At 37.6% G+C, this 21,662-nt stretch overlaps 1 protein-coding gene and 1 pseudogene across 1 annotated transcript in view; one reads left to right on the top strand and one right to left on the bottom strand.

Annotated features, from left to right (window-relative positions):
- The window catches only part of SUPT3H (SPT3 homolog, SAGA and STAGA complex component), a 433,675-nt gene that overhangs the window by 158,899 nt on the left and 253,114 nt on the right, over window positions 1-21,662 (top strand). The window lies entirely within an intron of this gene.
- On the bottom strand, window positions 6,463-9,400 carry LOC100962778 (annotated as a pseudogene).

The following is a 21,662-nucleotide window of genomic DNA, read 5'->3' as shown; positions in this document are numbered from 1 at the left end:
AAAAATATATAAAAAGTGGTTTATCTTTTTCTTAATCATGTTACTTATTAAGCCTCTTTAATTTTCATGACATTGAAACTTCAACTTCTACAATGTTTTATTTCAGCAGAATTGAGTAACAGTCTATGAACTTGAAAAAAGAAACAAATGATATAAAACTAGCACGTTGTACCCCATGACTGCATTAATGTACACAGCGATGTTTTGATTAAAAAAAAAGAAAAGAAAGAAAAGTGGAGAGTTCCCAATTCCGAGAATTCTCCACTCCTTTCCAAGAAAAATGATGAATATTACACCCCATGAACACTTAACATAAAATTGGGGAATCTGCATAAAAGGGAAATTTTTCTTAAATTTCCTTCTCTGGAATGTACTTTGCTTTAATAAACTTTGTCACTTTGCCTGATCAAAAAGAAAGAAAGAAAGAAAGGAAGGAAGAAAGAAATGAGAGTTTTACCAGTGTTTCAACAGAAAAAAGTCAGACTTTTGCCAGATGATTGCATTTTCATAGAAAATTATTGGAAGTTGCATTCCTTTAACTTTTTAATGATCTTGGATCAAATCAGCAGAGATTAAGTATAAGTGGTAGTGTCTGTAAATTCTTTATACATGTATTTTGATTTTAACTGTATTGTCAGAATTTCACTTTTTTTTTCTTAACTAGACCTATGTTGTATTCATTTATAATAAGTACTTTCTTTTATGTCATTTACATTGCATAATTTGTTACCTTGCAATTGTTAAAATTTTATTCCCCCCAAATTTGGGTAATTCAATCTTTTTTTTTTTAATTTTAAAATATTAAGGGATAGAAATGTTTTTGTTACATGGATACCTTTTATAATGCTTAAGTTGGGACTTTTAGTATGTCTATCACCAGAATAGTATTTGTGTACCCAGTATATAGGTGTTTTAACCCCCCTTTCATCATTTCCTATAATTTACATCTCTCTGTCCTTAAATGTGCCCATCACTTAGCTCCCACTAATTAAAGAAGGCATGTGTTTATTTTTCTATTCCTGAGATACTTCACATAGGATAATAGTCTCATCCAAGTTGCTTTGAAAGGCATGATTTCATTTCTTTTTATGGCTGAGTAGTACTCCTTGGTGTATATATAGCAGATTTTCTTAATTCACTTATAATTTGACAGACACTTAGGTTGATCCCACATCTTAGCCCTTGTGAATTGTGCCGCAATAAACATTCAAGTGCAGAAGGTTTTTTTTTTTTAGTATTACATGTTTATTTTCTCATACTTGTTTACAATTACTGTTATAGAATTAGAGAATTAAAAAAATTATTTTTTCTTGTACTGATAAAATTGTTAATATTTCCTTTGGGTTGACAGATGAATACTGGAAGACTGGCAGTGATTTAAACATTTTTATAAATGAAGATCCCACCCAAAACTTTTTGAAATCATACTTAATCATATGAGTTTCAGAACAGAAATGAGTTACTATTTTGAAGGTTTTGCCAGTCATTGAGCCTATGCCTTTAAATGTGGCAGCACAAGTTATCCCAAGAAGTGTTTGCATTGAACCTTTTGACCATTCTAAAACTCAGGAAGGATGCTACAGTTTTGTTAGTTAAAAACACTATACAAATGTTGAGGATGTCTGCATGACATTAGGGGATTGAAAGCATTTTGTCATCCTGTGATAAGAACAAAACCAGGTGGCTCTGTTCTGTGGCTTAGGATGTGGGTTTTCTTTAGTTCTGCTTGTCACAGACAGCAAGAGAGACATGTAAAATGAGCTTTTTTTTTTCTTTAAAGCACTCTGTAGCTTAGTAAGATAATTATTGGCCATAGACTATGTTCTATTGGTTGTTTTTGTAACAAGCTCTCTATATTTTTCCTTTTCTTTTTATTCTTCGTATCCCCTACGATGTTGATGGCTCAAGTTGAAGAATTAAGAATACATTGTTTACTCAAAGATATAAATAATGAGTTTGACTCTATTCTTGGTGAATTTGTACATCAGATATATTATTTACTGTAAAGTTATTTCAAAAATGGAAGTTTGCCTATTTATGGGTAGAGTGACCAGTCATGTGTGTGTGTGCATGTTTATATGTGTGTGTGTGTGTGTGTATATATATGTATAAATCAGTGGTTTTCAACCTTCTTAATGCTGTGACCCTTTAATACAGTTTCCTCATGCTGTGATGACCTCAACCATAAAATTATTTTTGTTGCTACTTCATAACTGTAATTTTGCTACTGTTACAAATTGTAATGTAAATATCTGGTATGCAGGATGTATTTAGGCTACCCCTGTGAAAGGGGTCGCGACCTACAGTTTGAGAACCGCTGATATAAATCAACTTTTACTGGTGTTCCTTAACAGAATGCCTCATAGTAGCTTCAAGTCAGTTTCTTTGCCTTAATCTATGAGGTTTTTCTCTCAGCATAGTGACCCTGGAATCTATTTTGCCTCTTAGTCATTTTTTCCTTACTTTTCTCTGGTTTGTTAAAAACCAACTTTCTCAGTAATTTATAATGCAAAATCTATTAACTATTTCATGAGAAAATTTATGGTTCAACAAATATTAGATATATATGTATGTAATAAATATATATGAAATAGGAAGTTAGAAGGGGCCAGCTTAATCATAGATTCTCATCAGCCCATTAAGTTTCCTTTTTTAGCTTCTGCTTGTTTCATACAAATTTTGGTGTGCTATTTTTTTGAACCTACCTTACTTTTGAGATGACCAAAGTTATATTCTCCAAATTGCAGATCAAATACTTAACTTCCACAGAAATTCTGTTTTGAATGTATGTATGTCAGCACATAGTATAGGTCCAAGGGAAAGCTTCCTCTTTACCCTCTGAAGGTTCCCTGAAAAATGAACTGCCTAAGACAGAATAATAGGAGAAAAGAGAGACAAGTTTATTTAGTGTTCATAGCTTAGGGAATTATAAAAGAATGATAACCCAAATAACTCAATGAAGTGGAGATGCTACATACCCTTCTCATAGGGGAAGCAGAGCTGGGAGAGGGGATAATAGAAGTAAATGAGCTTTTCAGGGGAACTGAGTGAGTCCAAAAAAGGATGACCTGGGACAAAGTTTCTTAGGTCTCTAGCAGAGGTGCTTGAGAGGCAAAAGGTGGGAGAAACTATAAAGAAACTTAGCTTTATTATGCAGATTACGCCCCCCAGATGATCTTTAGGAGCTTCCCTCAGAAGAATAGATGGAAAAAAAAAATTTTTTTTTGAACCAGGGTTTTGCTCTAGAGGGCACCATCATAGCTCACTGCAGCCTTGAACTTCTGGGTTCAAGGGATCCTCCCACTTTAACCTCCTGAGTAGCTAGGACTATAGGCATGTACCATCATGCTTGGCTAGTTCTTTTATATATATATATATAGTCTAACTATGTTGCCCAGGCTGGTTTTTCTGAGCTTGATGACCCCTCCCAGCCTCCTTTCTGTTCAGTGATTAATCTTTCCTGGTTCTTTGATGAGATTCCCTTAAGACTTTTGGAACTACAGTTCTTCTGGAAAGTTTTCTTAGAGAAAGGAAATTCCAGAGAGAGCCCCTTCTAGTGCTTCAGGAAAGAGGATCACATAGGAAAGGAGGCAGGAGAAGGTCAGAGAGATCTTGAGGCTGTCACTTTAGTTTAACACATTAAAACACCATATTTTGGGATATCTTTCTGAGCTTTCCCAATATTGGTATAAATTGTCTTTCTTAATTCTGATGACAATCTTGGAAGTTTTCTTTATTTTTTCATTTAGTCCTTCTTCTTTGAACAGAAATTTTCTGTTCATCGTCTAGTCATTTTGTTTCTAATACTTCCTAGAAGCCTTGGTATGTAATAGGTAAGAAGTAAATATTTGAATGAATGGAAGATACATATTTCAAACCACTGATGTTTTGAATCCAAGTTGGCAAAACAAAAGGTATTGACTTAGTTCTGAATTAGAAAGGAACTGTTTCCTTAAATTAGACCAAATATCTTGCATTATTTTAAGTAGATCTGTTATTCTTTCTGATTTAATGGGTATATTTAAGTGGGTTACATCATAGATAAGACTGAGATTCATCAAAAATAGTATTCTAGTAATTGCAAGCATTGGTAATTAAGACTCACTCTATCTTATACCTAAAATAGCTCTATTTATTTTATGTATTGGGGCCTTCTTGTAAGATTTCATTTAAGAACAAGAGTCCAGCTGTTTAATAGAAAAATAATTTAAAATCATGAAATAATCCTTAAGATTTTTTCTTTTTCTCCTTCATTATTTTCTCAAAATAAAAAGTCTGTTATTTTGGGATGGCTCTAAATATGAAAATGAAATCAAATTGAATTTTTGTAGCAATTTAAATTATATGATAGATATATTCTTTCATATTTTGTCAACATATATCAAGTAGGTGGATTATATATAAAGGATTGTTATGTTTACAAGTAATGGTGTGATTACATTTTGTGTAGTAAAGGGTAGTTCATGGAAATACATCCTTAGAATGGAATTAGAGAAAAATTCTCATTATATTACTACTAAAATTCTAAACCTAGTGGAATGAGTGAACTTCTAAAACTTATATTTATTTATTTATTGGTTAAAATTTATACCTTAAATCAGATATTTATCACTTATATTGCATTTGCCATTTTTGAACAATACAAAGTAGAGGCAAATAGTGATCCTTGCTAAAAATGTTGATTCCCCATTCCTTTTCCCAAGACCTAGCCCTCCCTCAACTATTTCCTCCCACCCCTGACAGAACTCTGTCCTGAATAAAACACTTAAATACATCATGAATAGTGAATTATGAAAAAAATATCAAGAATTCTTTCTTTCTTGTAAAAAAGAACAAGGCAACAAAGACAGGCCTCCAGAAAGTGACTGGGGGTGTCTAATGTGAACTGTTATTTGGGGTATAGGCTAATCTATCAAGGTAGGGTGGAGTAGAGAAGGGATAGTATGGGAATTCACAGTCTGCCTGAGACAGCAGGCCCCTTTCTTCCCTGACAAGAGAGGATGGATCACACAGAGCAACATAACTCTTAGAGATGGGGAGGAGAGAGCATATGTAGCTCTCGTTTCCTTCTTCTCTACATGAAGATAGGGGGCAGGACATGTGACACAGCAGTGATCTCACCAAGGCAAGAATCTGCTGGCTGTCCATGGGTTTAAGAAAATATTCTCTAGATTCATAGATAAGGACTGCCTGCTAAACTGACATAGGTGTCCCCCTCTCTACTCTAGCTCCATGAACAACAGAACACTCTTGGGAAAAAATAGGAAGAGCAAAAGTCTCCTTCAGTGAATGATCTAAAATTCATTTGATAAGTTTTCATATTTAAAAAATAACCAGAATACATTTCAAATTACAAAATAGTAATAATCATTATGGGCTGGTAGTAAGTAGGGTTGTGACTAGGAAGGGCTCTGATCTCTCAGCCCCCTGACTGCCCCACAGTTTTAACAAAAGGGGTAATGATTACCCCATGTCTCTCTCCCTTCCTTCAACTTTTAATAAATTCATCAAGAGAGGAAGAGTTAAAGAACTACTCCTGGAAACCATAACACTTCTCTGCAAATACCAGGTCTCTTTTGAGGGAAAGCTATAAACAAGCGTCTCTTCAACACTGAGAAATTTTTATTTATTTATTTTTTAATTTTTCACTTTGTTAGTCTTGGTAGAGTGCCGTGGCATCACAGCTCAATAGCAACCTCAGTCTCTTGGGCTCCAGCAATCCTGTTGTCTCAGTCTCCCAAGTAGCTAGGACTACAGGTGCCTGCCACAATGCCTGGCTATTATTATTATTATTTTTTTTTTTAAGAAATGAGCTCTCGCTCTGGCTCAGGCTGGTGTTGAACTCCTGTGCTCAGCCAGTCTACTTGCCTGGACCTACCAGAGTGCTAGAATTTCAGATGTGAGCCATTGCACTGAGTAATACTCTAAAGTTTTGATCTGGAATTGGCTTGAAATTGTGTACTGGTTGTTCTTTTCCTTTGTAAGGGAAGAAAATATGAGGTTGGGAGATGGTTAAACACTATACTCCCCCCCAAAAAACCTTTACAAAGTTTAAAGGGATCTTCTTTCAGATACCAAAGAAAAAGACTAAAGTGGTATAATGTGTCAGTTAGTATATCCTGAGGAAGTTAATTAAGAGCCTAGGTCCTGGGAAAACTAAGATTAGGGCTAACAAAACTGCCAAGTCCTGCAACTCCATTTCCAGCATGAAAAATGAGGGTTTGGAAAATACTCAATTGTGGATTGAGTGCCAAAATTTGTGCCACCCAACGCTGGAGTGCAAGAGATACTGCTATCTTCAGGTGTTTGAGGCACTAATCCCCACTTATGGAGGAAGAGGAAAGAGAAGAGGTTCTTTTTCAAGAAGGTGCTGGAGAGCACCACTCACTTCCATTATACTCCTTTTTTGATGACCAAGAAGAAAATACAGCATTGCTGGGGCAATGAACTGACATCTTCAGATCATAGAGATGGTAGAATCTTGTTCCAGGTCTTCTGAAGTTTTCTGCTCAAATGAGTGAATTCTGACTGTGCAACTTTAGGCTTTTCCAAGTTTGTACTGATAGTTTGCATTTGTAAATTCTATTCAAGTATAAGTGAGAAACTGGGGTAAGGAATAGGCAAGCTCTCTGATCTTCTCCAAAGGTGGAATCTAAGATAGAACATCAGGACGACCAGTGTGAATGCCTGGCTTGATCTCTGCCTTTGTTGTAACTTGTACCTTTCATTCCCCAGAGACTGATGGCTGGTAATTAATGCAGGACTTACTATGGGGGTCTGCTCTGCAGAGGGAAAGTTCAACCAGAAAGACTGACTCTTTTTGGAAGGAGAGGGCTTCAAGGGAATCTTCTTGAATACTGTGTTGCACATGAAGCACTGGGACCATTCAGTATAGAAGGCTGAGTGATGTACCCATACAGTGTCGCCATCATGTACTATGGCTTTCCAAGAGTGCTCCAATTTTTTTTTTTTAATTTGAGACAGAGTCTCACTTTGTTGCCCTTGGTAGAGTGCTGTGACATCACAGCTCATAGCAACCTCAAACTCTTGGGCTTAAGCGATTCTCTTGTCTCAGCCTCCCAAGGAGCTAGGACTACAGGTGTCCACCACAAAACCCAACTATATTTTGGTTGTAGTTGTTGTTGTTTGGCAGGTCCCGGCTGGGTTTGAACCTGCCAGCTCCAGTGTATGTGGCTGGCGCCCTAGCCGCTGAGCTATAGGCACTGAACTGAGTGCTCCAACTTCTTAACAAACCTGTAAGACTGCAGAATGTCAATGATGCCAATATAAAGCAGGAGCCTTTCTCCTTTACTATTCTGGGCAAGAATGCTACCCATATGGTCATCGATCTCCATGGTGCCACCTGTCAACTCTTGCCCCTAGATGGATTCCATGGCTATAGAATAGCCTTTTGGGAGGCTGGTCTTCAAGTATCAACCAAGTATTGTGTTTTACTGCTTAAGGCCTCTCGTGCATGATCTGCCTTGTGGATTGATATCAAGAGGCTATAGTCCAGTATCTTAAAGCTCTGCAGTGCTGAGTAGTCATGCTGCAAAGTCTTACAAAGAGCATTGTACATTTCAGCATCTAAAAAAAGATCTTGTAAGAAGTCCAGGTCTTTAAAGGTGGAGAGAGGCTTCCCTTGTTCTTTTTCTTTCTTTTTTTTTTTTTTTTTTATTATTAAATGATAGCTGTGTAGAGTAATGCAGTCATGGGGTACAATGTTCTGGTTTTACATACAATATGAAATATTTTCATCAAACTGGTTAACATAGCCTTTATGGCATTTTCTTAGTTATTGTGTTAAGACATTTATTTATATTCTACATTGAATAAGTTTCACATGTATGCTTGTAAGATGCACTGTAGGTGTGGTCCCACCAGTTACCCCTCTCTTCACCCATTCTCCGCCCCTCCTCATTCTTTTTAAGGAGCTCATTGTAAGTTGAGACCTTGAGGTCATACTTGATAATGCATTTTGACTGACCGTATTTGTCACCACAATTCAAATGTTCTTGCCACCTGCTTGCACACAATACAGTCCTTCAGATTTAGGCAACAAAGTCTGAGGATTCTGTTTGAGGTTCATGTAGTATCCTGGAAACAGTTTCTGCAGAATCTCTGCCTTTTTATGTTGGACTATTGTAATGAGGAATTTGTCCTTGCTGGATACATGGAAGAGGGAACTGCTAGCTCCAGAGCTGCAGAGTTCAGTCAGTGGTTTACTGCAGAGGTTAGTACAAATAATCATCATGCCAGATGCCATTAAATAGCTCTTAAAAGTAGTAGAAGGCCCCAAGTGCATAGGTTTTGAAACGAAAGTCCTTGTAGTGATGAGCAGGAGTTAGGATGCTCCCTTCACTGGGAAAAATGATACTCCCCACTATGTAAAAGTCTTGCATAACTAAACCTGAAAGGGAGAACATCCCTTTCAGGTTTAGTACTTAGACTCCCCACAGTGTCAGTGATGCCTAACTGGGTACCCACCTTTCAAGGCTGATAAGGTTGTCTTTTTATATGTTGTTACTTCTGAGGAACTAACACCCCCATGGCCTGTTTTCTTGATGGGCATGCTTGATAAGGCACCTCAGATGCCATGGGTCTTTTCATTCCAGATGCTGTTAGTGGTTGACACAGGGAAGGAGAGAATCAGGACACGGACTTTCTTCTTTACCTAAAGTTTTGCCTCTAGGGCACTGTACACGTTAGAGATCTAACCTGATCTGGCTCTTAATGACTTTTTTCTTTAACCAAAGATAAAGGAAATATTAAAGGAAGACCTTTTTTTTTGAGACAGAGCCTCAAGCTGTTGCCCTGGGTAGAGGGCCGTGACACCTCCAACTCCAGGGCTCAAGGGATTCTCCTGCCTCTGCCTCCCATATAGCTGGGACCACAGGTGCCCACCACAATGCCCGGCTATTTTTTGGTTGTAGTTGTCATTGTTGTTTGGTGGGCCTGCCTCGACTGGATTTGAACCTGCCAGCTCAGGTGTATGTGGCTGGCACCTTAGCTGCTTGAGCCACGGGCACCAAGCCTAAAGGAAGACATTTTGATGACATTTAGGACATCAAGGATAATATGACAATAGTTCTGATGGCCATCCCAGAACAAAGTTCCAGAATTGCTTTGAAGGGATTAGGTGCTGGCATCAGTGCATTCCCAATGGGAATACTTAAAAAAAGGTGACTATAGTGATACCCAGCAATGAGATATGTAGCACTTTTTCTAGGACAAGTTCACAAACTTAATTACTAGACCTCATATGTAGGACCATGATTTTCCCTCTTACAGTTGATCCTACAGCACAGAAAGTTGACACTGAAGTCAAGGCACAGGTAGGGACCTTGGGATCCAAGAATGAAAACCTGGCAGCTGTTGGTCCAGAGGAGGCTGATGCCATCTTGGCAGCTCCCTCCCCCTCAGCAGCCTGGCTCCCTTTCACTCCTTTTGTTGGAATCTAATCTTCCCTAGGTGTTTTCACAGAACCTTTATTCTGCAGGCCATCTGCCCCTGCCTTGCCTCTGGGACCACCTTCAGACACTCCCAGTGTGCTTTTCAGTTAAGCTCAGGGCCACAGCAATCACCCAGCACAAGGGAAAGGCCCATCTTGTATCCCCTCTGAAACTTTAACCACTTTCCACAGTAGCTACTTTTTCTTTTCACAAAGGAGTAAGCTCAAGCTGGCTCCTAGGACCTCACATTTGGGCCAAAACTTACCTACAGGAAAAAGGAGGCCTGAGAAATCCCAGAGAAGCAATTACCCCTTCTTCCTCCTATCTAGCCGTAGACTGTTTATCCTAAAACCTATTTTAATCGTGGAACTATGGACTTGGAACTCAAGTAATGTACTCTTTTGTGAATGTTGAGCATTAACTGTTGGCTTATCATTGGTAACACCAATATGCATATTTTCCATTTAATTTTTAATACTCTATTATAGTTTCTATGCCAGTTGAATCACCAGTTTATTTTGATTGTTTCTTTATTAATTATACTTTATTATTGAAAATTGTTTATCTATTGTCCCTATTAAGTGGTCAATTCTTTTTGTCTCTATTAAGAGACTAATTTGTTGAACAAATTTTATTGTGTGTGTGCCATGCCTAAGGCATTTGTTCTAGGCAGTGGAGCTGCAATAGTGAACAAGATGAAGTTTTTTGTCTCCATGAAGTTTACATTCTAATGGCAGAAGTAGAAAGCAAACAGATATAGAATATCGTGTCTGACAGGGATAAGTCCTAGGAAGAAAAACAAAGCAGAGTAAAGTGGTACAATATAATAGAAGCTGATATTTTCAATATGGTGACCTTGAAAGGCCAATCTGAAAGGTGGCATTTGAGTAGAAATCTGAATGCATTTATACCAATGTCTGAGGAAAAAGCAGTTCCTCTCTGAGGTTCTATGTATAGCAAATGAGAAAATTTTCTAGTGAGAATGTGTTTGTTTAGGGGATAGCACAAAAGTTGTAGGGCAAGGATAGAAGGAATATTGTAGATGGAGGCAAAGAAGCCAGACTTTGTAGGCTGTGATCAGGAGTTGTGATTTAATTTAAATCTATACATTTTTAAATTGGAGAGTTTGGATTAGGGAGGAATGTGATTAGATTTAAGAGGATTACTCTAGGTTCGGTGCCTGTAGCTCAGTGGTTAGGGTGTGGGACATATACACCAATGCTGGTGGGTTTAAACCCATCCCAGGCCTGCTAAACAACAATGACAACTGCAACAACAAAAAAAAATAGCCGGGCATTGTGGTGGGTGCCTGTAGTCCCAGCTACTGGGAGGCTGAGGCAAGAGCATCACTTAAGCCCAAGAATTTGAGGTTGCTGTGAGCTGTGACGCCACAGCACTCTACCGAGGGTGACATAGTAAGACTCTGTCATACACACACACACAAAACAAAAGAAAGAAAAGAAAAGAGGATTACTCTAGCTGCTGTGTAGAGAACACACACCAGATAGGACAAAGGTAAAAGTGGAGAACCAGATAGAAGGCTGCTCTAGACAGGACAAAGGTCAAAGCAGAGAACCAGCTAGTAGGCTACTGTAATAGCCCAGGCTAGAGATGATAGTAAATTGAGTTAAGGAATTTGGAGATGTGAAAAGTGGTTGTATTCTGGAAATATTTTGATGGTAGCTGGCAAGGTTTGTTAATAGATCAGATGTGTAAACCGAGAAAAAAACAAAAGGAAGAGACATTTCTGAATCCTTTAATTAAAAATTGGATGAATAAGGGTTCCAATAAGATACTGAGATATAAAATATTAATTTGAGATAGTGAAGGAATAAATTTAAAGATGATTTGGGGTTTGTGTTTTGTTTGTGATATACTAAGTTAGCAGTTGGATCAGAGAGTCTGGAATTCTGGGGAAAAATCAGCATAGAAGTTTGGGAGTTAGTTTATAAATGAGTTTTAAAACCTTGAGACGAGATGTGATCACCCAGGAAGTATATATAGATATAGAAGAAAAGTCTGGTCTTAAAACTGAGCCATGAGGAACAAGTTAGTGTTTCAAGAAAATAAACTAACCAAAGAAACTGAAAAGATGCTGCTGTTGTGATAGAAGAAAACCATGAGAGTGTAGGGTCTCAGAAGCCAAATGAAGATTTCCAAGGAAAGAGTGAACTATATTAAATGCCTTTATCAATAGGCTAACTAGCTAGCTTATTGGTAGATAAAACTTGCATGGGATATTTGCCTAGAAAACAAAAACCTGATAGGAATTGACATTCATTTTAAAAACACTTTAAATTAGAAAACAGTTAAAAATTATGATGTAGAATTGTAGTTTTAACTTTCATAATTAGTTTCCTTTAAAATTTACTGTTCAATGTTTGAGGAGGAATACACATTTTTAACTTGTTTTTCCCTTTATTTTTTTAATTAAAAAATTCAGAATATTAATGGTTACACATATTTTGTTTTTGTACAGATTGAACCAAAGTTGTAAGTGTGCCCTTCACCAAGATAGTGTGCACTGTACTCAATAAGCATGAATTTACCCATTCCTTCCTTCCTCTTCCCAGCATGATTTTTACTGAGATTTGCTTCTGTATGTGCACTTAAGTGCTGCTCAATTAGTTCCATTGTGGTATTGAGTACATATGTTTGTTTTTCCATTATTGTGGTATTTCACTTAGAAGAAAGGTTTCTAGTTCCATCCACGTTGTCATAAAAGATATTAGATTGCTATATTTTTTTATGACTGAGCAGTGTCATGTGTTATGCATATATACCACATTTTACTAATCCATTCATATATCAGAGGGCACTGGGTTGTTTCACCATCCTCACAATTGTGTATTGTGCTGCTATGAACATTTCATGTGCAGGTGTCCTTTTTATAAGATGACCTTTTTTTCCTTTAGGTATGTACTCAGCAGTGGGATTGCTAGATAAAATGGTAGGTCTACTTTAAGTTCTTTGAAGTATCACCATACAGCTTTGCATAGAGCTTGTACTAGTTTGCAGTCCCACTGATAGTATATAAGTGTTCCTATCTCTCTGCATCCATGCCACCACTTATAGTTTTGAGACTTTTGTATAAGAGCCATTCTCACCAAAAGTTAGGTGATAGATCATTGTGGTTTCAATTTGCATTTCTGTAAGGATTAGAGATTGAATATTTTTTCATGTGTTTGTTGGCCATTGGACTATCTTCCTTTGAAAAGTTTCTGTTCATGTCTTTTGCTCACTTTTTAATGGGGTTGTTTGATTTTTTTTTCTGGCTGATTTTCTTGAGTTCTTTGTAGATTCTGGCTATCAGTCCTTTATCAGATATACAGCATGCAAACATTTTTTTGAATTTTCTATTTGAAAAGGTATTTTCAAGATGGACTAGTTGAGTACTAGTTTCCCAAGGGGTGTACCTTGAAGGTGACCATAGTGATGTTCAGCAAAGATGTACACAGGACTTTTTCTAGGTTGAGTTCACAAACTTAATTGTCTAACCTTGTTTGGTCCTAATTTTTGCATATCTATGTGTGGGAGGTTACATCTATAGATTTGTCTGTGTTGAACCATCCTTACATTTCTTGGTCATGATGAATTTTTTTTTTTTTTTGATGTGCAGCTGAATCGAGTTTGCTAAGATTTTATTGAGATTTTTTACATTTATTTTCATAGATTTCTTTTTCAGTTACGTCCTTTCCTGGCTTTGGTATTACGGTGATGTGTACATATTGGCTTTATAGAATAATTTAGGGAGGATTGCTTCCTTTTCAATGTTAAGAAATAATTTCTGCAGTATAGGTATATGCTCTTCTCTCTAGATTTGGTAAAATTCAAGTCCTTGTCCAGGACTTTTTTTGGCTGGAAGATTTGTTATTGCTGCTTAAACTATGGTGCTTGGTATTGGTCTGTTGAAGAGCTCTATGTCTTTCTGATTGAACCTAGGGAGGCTGTGTGTTTCTAGAAATTTTTCCTTCATGTTTTCAAGTTTGCAAGCATGGAGATTTTTATAGTATTTTGAGATAATATTTTGTATTTTTGTGATATCAGTTGTAATTTTCCCTGTTTTATTTTTTAATTGAGATTATTAGAATCATTTCTCTTCTGTTTTTTAATAATCTTCTGTCAATTTTATTATCTTTTCAAAGAACCGACTTTTTGGCTTCATTAATCTTCTGTATAGTTCTTTTGTTGTTGATTTTATTTAGTTCTGCTCTGACCTTAGTTATTTCTTTTCTTCTGCTGTGTTTGGGATTGTTTTGCTCTTCCTTTTCCAGTTCCTTGAGACAATTCATTAGATTATTGATTTATGCTCTTCCTGACTTCTGGATATGGGCATTTAGGCAGTGAGTTTTCCTCTCAGGACTGCTTTTTCAATATCCCAAATATTCTGATAACTTGTGTCCACATTATGATTTAGTTCAAAAAAATCTTTAGGTTGCTATCTTTATCTCCTCATTGGCCCAGCTATCATTCAGCAGTACTACTGTTGGTTGTTTCTATTATGATTTTGTGTAGGGATGAGTGTTTTTGTTGAAATTGATTTCTAATTTTATTCCACTGTGGTAAGAGAAGATACATGGTATAATTTTTTTCTTTTTTTTTAAATTTGTTGAGACATGTCTTGTGGCCTAAGATCTGATCAGTCTTAAAGAATCAGTAGTTTTGGGTAGAACATTTTGTAAAATGCCTGTTAGGCCCATTTTTTTTTTAAAGTTGTGTGTAAGTCACTTGTTTCTTTGTTTGTTTTCTGTTTAGAGGATCTGTCAGATGACGTAGCATGTAAGTCCTTGCCAAATTGCGGCCCCTTATTTTGGACTTCTCAGTCTCCCAAACTATAATAAAGAAATTTCTCTTCATTGTAAATTATTCTATCTTAAGTATTCTATTACAGAAATGTGAAACTGACAAGGTAATCATTAGGTATCCTCCCAAAGGCTCCACTTCCTAATGCCATCATTAATGTGTTACTAAAAGGTCAGCATCTCCCATATGCCTGATAAAAGCGTTCCAAAAATTCAGAGGGACCCTTGTTAGCTTTTTAGTGTAATTGTTGGACCTTGTTTGAACTCCCCTGTTTAGGAACACCTCTCCAGAAGCCTGGCAGAAAACACTTTGGGTAATGATTTATTTTTTCTCTGCCTTCATGAGTATTTGCATCCCAATTTGGTTCTGCCATTGGAATGGCAGCATTGGGCTCTGGGGTTTGATTAGTGCCCTCACCACAGAGACCTTGTGCCTCATCTCTGGCCTTTTCTATCACTAGTCTACACTAACCTACAATAAGTAATATATTCAATATGGTCTGTATAATTTCAGTAAGGTCTGCCAAAGTGGGATGGTGCATCACAAAAATGGTTGCAAGCAACTGTTATTCTCTGCGGATCCTCTCTGTAAGTTGGATTTGAGTCTTTCTAATTTAATAAATTTGAGATGAAAAGTGGGGTGTTAAGTGTAATAATATCCTGCCAGGTGTGTTTGTGCATCAAGCCTCCTGTGGGATACTTCTTCAGTGAAAATTGCCCTGCTCTGGCTATGGGTGCTTTCTGGCCAAATTGAGATACCTACTGGGTCTTCCAGGGGGAGACCAATCCGATTCCTGAGTCCTAACTCATGAGGTGTAGTTCTGAGGGATTGGTCCCAGCCCTACCCTTCCTGACCCTGGGCCTGTCCTTCAGTGGTGGAGGGTTTGGGGGAACATTGAGAGGGGTAAGGTTCACTGCAGTCCAGATTGAAAGGGTTCATAAAATTTAACCTGGTTAATGCTTTCTCAGTTCTGTCTCCTGGGATCTGGCTTGCCTTCCCAACTACAGGTGGAGTTTTCCTTTTTACCATTCATTTTATCTCAAGTCTTTCAGCCTCTTTATTATGCAGTTGCATAAAAAACTGTATATATGGGATCTCGTCCTGTTTTGATCTTTGACAAAATAATTCCTGTGATAAGATGCTATAATTTCACGTCCTATTCAACAGCCACTTCTTGTCAACACATACATTGTCCAGATGGTATTACAGTAATACATCGTTCTTTCTTCACACATAGGTCAGGGCTGTAAGTTGATCCTTTCAGCCAGAATTCTTCCCAAGGGACCTTTAGATGGGGTAGAAATGGAGCCTCCCATATTAGGATAAAATTCAAAGTCAGACACTAACAATATAAAGAATTCCCAGCACAAATAATCTAAAATGTCAAGGCCTATCAGTTGAATGTGAATCCAAGAGGAAAAACCACCGCAAATGGCACCTCCACTACCCTAGTGGCACTTCTAAACAAGTGCACTGCCCTAGGGTCTGGAAGGTTCTTCAGATGGGTAGAATCCAGGGTCTTGCTTATGCATGTAAGGGAACTTGCTTATGCATGTAAGAAAAATGGGCCAAGGCTGTCTGGAAGTTGCCAGATCTGTTTCCTTCTTTGCAAAAAGGTTTAGGTACCTAGGAGCTGTGTCTGATTTCAGGCAAGGAGAGACAGAAGTTAACTTGGAGTTAAATAGGGTCTGGCAGCTGCTGGGGCAGTTCCTCTCTCTCACCCTCCAAAATGTTTTTCCCAGTGGAGACCGATAGTTCTTCCAACCATGGCTGCAGTCACAGCGTGCTGTTCTTCTAGGGTGCCAATAGGCCTGCCCAGGGACCTCAATTTCTGTTACTGAAAGTTTGATACTTGTCCCCAAGTCTTTATCAGAAGAACAAGGACAACTGCTTTGAGAAGAAGGAAAGAGAAATTTATTAATTTGTTGGCAAATGTATAGGTTGGCAGACTCTTTTCCTAAAGTACCAACATTCTGCATCTGAGCAGAAATGTAGAGCTTTTAAAGGGGAGGTTTTCAGTGTCATGCTATTGCTGTTCAACTATTGATGATAGGATTGATGATTCCTATTCATGCCATCTTTGGCTAAAACAATTTCAATGACCTCTGCCTTAACAATTTCCTTGCACCATCTTCTGTGACACAAAGAGCAAAGGATACTTCTGTGCCCTTCTTGACCACTGGATTGAGGCAGGGATGCAGATTTTAATTTCTAGAAGGAGTAGGGGAGGTTACAAGAGAGACAGAAAACATTTTACCCCTTTTCAGGCTACTCTCTGCTAAAATTTGGTGTTTAGAATTCAACATGTTTAGCAGTAGGGGGAATGGAAATACTGAGTACATTGCCCTGCTACTCTATTGTTTTTCTGAAAACACTTGTTACTTTAGTCTTTCAGAGGTATTGGTCCTTCCTATTCAAGTGTGACTATTCTTACCACTTTAACTGATAACACTGAATTAAGTGATTCATTCTTGGGCAGCAGCACTGAACTTTTCAGTTATCATATCCTGTCTTGTCCTAGTTGAACTATCTTATATACATATCTGAGAGATTGTTGTATTTCCCAGAAAAAATGTCTACAAACTCATGCTGTTCTTACCCATAAGTCAGTGGTTTTCATAAATAACCTCTTCTCAATTTGTTGTAATCCTATGGTTGATTTTCTGAGTCCGGTTTGTTTGTTTGTTTTTTGAGACAGAGTCTCACTATGTTGCCCTCGGTATCTGAAACTACAGGTGCCCGCCATAACGCCTGGCTATTTTTTGTTGCACTTGTCATTGTTGTTTAGCTGGCCTGGGCCAGATTCAAACCTGGCTCCCTTGGTGTATGTGGCTGGCACCATAACCACTGTGCTATGGGTACTGAGCTGTGTTTGAGTTTGTGTGTGTGTGTGTGTGTGTGTTTGAGTCAGAGTATCACTCTGTTGCACAGGTTAAAGTGCATGGATGGCATCAGCTTCAATTATAGCCACCTCAAACCCCTGGGTTCAAAAGATCCTCTTGCCTCAGCCTTCTGGGTAACTGGGACTACAGCATTTTTTCTACTTTTAGTAGAGATGGTGCCTCCCTCTTGCTCAGGCTCGTCTTGAACTCCTGACCTCAAGTGATCCTTTCACCTCAGCCTCCCAGAATGCTAGGATTACAGACATGGGCCCCATTGAAAAGTTATTATGTTATTTGGAAGCCATTGAATTCTGTATTATTTTCTTTGTGTCATTGAAAATTTCAATTCTCAAAATTGCTCTTCGTCAATCAAAATGAATTTCCAGAGGAATATTTTAGAAAATAACATCCACATATTAATTCTGGTAAGATTTTAGGTGGGAAGTAAAATGACTTAACTCTTCTAAAGTATGTTTTGAGAAATAAGTGCTTTTTTTGTTTTAATGTAATTTTTTCTTTCTTTTTAATTTTTTGTTTTTCTTTCCTAGTGGCTTTCTATTAGTTAAAACATGTAATTTTTTAATTCACTGTTGTTTGTCTTCAGAGAATAGCTGCTTGCCATAATGGTAGAAGTTTATTTTTGTAGATTCCTCAGGTTCTGAAGCAGTTTGAACTTAATACAAGTCCTATAAGATAGAGTGGTTGGTTGGTTTTTCAATGAGAAAACTCAGGCTTAGGCATTTAATAAATATTATTACTTATTTATTAAGGAAAATCACTAGAAAATAGTAATCAAAATACCTATGGTTTTACTCTCCGTAGGCAAATTATCTTGGCTGTCATTTTTACTTCTCTGAGCTTTAATTACCACATCTGTAAAAAAGACAGTGTATGGTAACTCCCTCTCAGAAAAGTATTGAGAAATATCATGAAGTGACTGAAGGTACTTGTGATAATACTTTTTGAGAAATGAAATATATTATTGCTATTATAATCAATGAGAAGATAAAGTAAACAAAATGTTAATAAAGAAACTATGAGAAAACATCTGTTGATAAGCTTATGTAGGATCAGAGTGTTACTGGACTTTTGATATTGGATTTCCAGGCTCTTGGTCCCAATGATTTGATGAATTAATTGACGGACCACAGGATGGACAATAAGTTAGGTTTTATTTAACAGGTATTACAGCTCTTACAAAGAGCCAAACCTTGCAGAGCAGGATAAGATAGGTTTTGTACAAGTGTCACAGCTCTTACAAAGAGCCTAACCTCTTTGCAGGGCAGGATCCAAGTGTTACAGCTCTTATAAAGAGCCAAACCTCTTTGCAGAGCAGGGTGTAAGTGTTACAGCTCTTACAAAGAGCCAAACTCCCTTGCAGAGCAGGATCCAAGTGTGAGCTCTCTGCTCAGGGGTTTATATAGGGGCTATTGTCCAATGAGCTTTCGGGTCCAGAAAACAGACCAATCAGGAGCAGGTTTTGAAAATGGACCAATTAGGGATGTACTGGAGGAAGAGGAGGTGCCAGTGTCTTCCCCTGCTTGTCCAGTGCCTCTGGTGGGAGAGCAAAGCTCCCCTACTTGCATACGCTCTAGCCTGCTGGTTGCTCTGCCAGCTGCTGCTGCCAAGACAGAGGCGGCAGGTCCCCCAGCCCTGCTCTGCTGAGCTGGCTGGGGCGCCACATGTCTGCTATCAATAGTAAGCAGAAATGCTATTACAGCCTGGGCTTAAGAAAGAACATTTTATATTCACTGCAGTTGATACTTACTGTAATCATTAGAAAGACATTATATCTTCATATATATTTATGCTAAACTAATTTCTGTGACCAGTATGTAGTGATTATTTGAGTTTCCTGTTTGTTCCAGTTTAATTTTATAACTCAATTAAAGTTTTTTTTTTACTTTGAATTCCTTTTTAAAAAAATAAAAAGCTCTGAAATATTAAGAACTATTTGTGGTTTTGGTTTATATGTAACAATTTGGCTTTAATGGCTTTTTTTTTTTTAATCAGAACTGACATGTAGGATATTAATATATATTTTTTTATTTTGACTATATTACACATATTAGAAACTCATGTACACCTTGAGTACAGTGGTTACATACAGACTTGGAAATTCATTAAGTTTTACAGAATCCTAGATAAGATATGTTATTAGAGAAATAATAGATTCCTAATTCTTTATAATTTAAAGTCTGCAAAGTTTGTTGTACTTTGTGAAGTATGCATGAATCAGGTAGAATACTGAGAAAAGAAACTTAGAAATTTTTTCTCTGTGTTGCTTTATTTCAATATAACTGGAAATGTGAGGCATTAACTTTAAATCCGAATACTTTAAAACATAAAGAAAACTTCATTACAGTTTAGCACAAGGTCCTTTATTTCTGGATAAGGAATCTGAGGTCCTCAGGGAGAATGGCCTAATTGGGATAATGGAGTTGATGGTGTAACAATTGATGATATGAATTGGGTCATTCTTGTCATGCTGCACTAAATCAGAGTCACAGGTCCTGATTCCCCATTCCCATGACAACTCAGGCCAGCCTCACTCAAGCCAGCCACTCATCTTGTGCCACTTCACAAGTGGATATCTATTACCAGCCATTATTCCTTATTAACATTGTCTTTTTTGCATCTTGACTGATTTCCATTTATTTCTCATCTTTTTTCCTATGGTCTACTTCATCCTTTTCTGACTTTCTTATTCAGAATTCTACCCAGAGATAATTTCTGATTGACTGATGAATTAATTATTGATTCTATCATTCAAATGATTGAATGATTTTAAAATTTCTATAAGGAGTAGATATCCTTTCTTTTTGGCATATAATACTGGTTTTCTGTAGACAATTTTAATGATAGAAATTTTCTTTTAAATTTATGACTGGTCTGAAGGTAGTTGTCTTAATTGTTCATGGTTATAAATCAAACTCCTTGTTATTCTCTTTTCCTACTTTTCACAATTGCACTTCACTAGTCTTTCCTTCTCCCTCCTTCACCCTCTCTTCCTTTCCTCTTTCTTGCCTTTTCTTTCTTTCCTTCTTTCTTTTTTATTTTCTTTGCTATTTTCTTCCCTTTCCTTTTCTTCCTTCCTTTCCTCTTTCTTGCATCCCCTCCCTTCCTTCCTTTCCTCTTTCTTGCCCCTCCTTCCCTTCTCTTCCCTTCCCCTTTTCCTTTTCCTTCCTTCCTGCCCTCCCTCCATCCTTCCTTCCCTCCCCTTCTTTCTTTCCTCTATCTGTCTCCCCAGCTGCAAGTGCAGGGGAGTTATCATAGCTTACTGAAACCTGAAAGTCCTGGGCTTCAGCAGTCCTCCTGCCTCAGCCTCCTGAGTAGCTGAGACTGCAGACAGACGCTACAACACCTGCTTATTTTTTTCTGTTTTTGGTAGAGACAGAATCTTGTTCTTGCCAAAGTTCCTTTCAAACTCCTGAGCTCAAGCAGTCTTCCTGCCTCAGCTTACCAGAATGGTAGGATTACAGACATGAGCTACTACACCCAGCTTGTACTTCACTAGTCTTAAATACACATACATTCACACACACACACACACACACACACATATATACACACACATATATAAAGAAAAACAGTTCACAATTTGGATGGATGCAGTGGTTCACACCTATAATCCTAGCACTCTGGGTGGCAGAGGCAGGATGATTGCTTGAGTTCAGGAGTTTGAGACCAGCTTAAGCAAAAAACAAGACCCCATCTCCACTAAAAATAGAAAAATTAGCCAGAGATAGTGAAGTCAAGTGCCTGTAGTTATAGCTGCTGGGGAGGCTGAGGCAGGAGGATCACTTGAGCCCAAAAGTTTGAGGTTGCTATGAGTTAGGCTGATGCCATGGCACTCTAGTAGGTAATGGAGTGAGATTCTATTCAAAAAAATAAAAAAAATAAATAAATTTTAAAAATATATTGACTTACAGAAAACATTAAATAAAAGTTTAACTAGTTTTTATTTACTTTTTTATTTTTGGGAGAGAGAGTCTTATTCCATGTCCTGGGTAGAGTGCCAGGGTATCTTAGTTTACAGCAACCTCAAACTCTTAGGCTCCAGTGATCCTCTTGCCTTAGCCTCCTGAGTAGCTGGGACTATAAGTCTCTGCCATCATGCCGAGTTACTTTTTCTTTTCTTTTCTTTTTTTTTTTTTTTTAGTAAGGATGGGAGTCTCATTCTTGCTCAGGATTGGTCTTGAACTCCTAAGCTCAAGAGATCCACTGGCCTCAGCCTTCCAGAGTGCTAGGATTACAGGAGTTAGCCTGGCCAGATAACAGCCTAACTAGTACAAAAAATCTCAGCACAACTTGTGAAGGTGGCTGACATTTGATCTGTACTATTCTAGGGCATGGGTAAGCTTTCAATGAATGGTCTATAGTAGTTTATTTCTTCATACTGTAAAGATGAAATTACTGCTTAAGTACTAACACAAGGAAAGTAAGAATTTGAAATGCAGGGCCACATAACTAAAAGTTGCTGAGCAAAGACCTGATTTCAGATCTTTAGTATCCCATACTAAGG

Source organism: Otolemur garnettii, unplaced genomic scaffold, assembly GCF_000181295.1.
Source record: "Otolemur garnettii isolate 467f Iridium unplaced genomic scaffold, OtoGar3 scaffold00031, whole genome shotgun sequence".
Classification (NCBI taxonomy): Eukaryota; Metazoa; Chordata; class Mammalia; order Primates; family Galagidae; genus Otolemur; species Otolemur garnettii.
The sequence above is the reverse complement of the archived record's forward strand: the minus strand, read 5'-3'. Positions and strand labels throughout refer to the sequence as shown.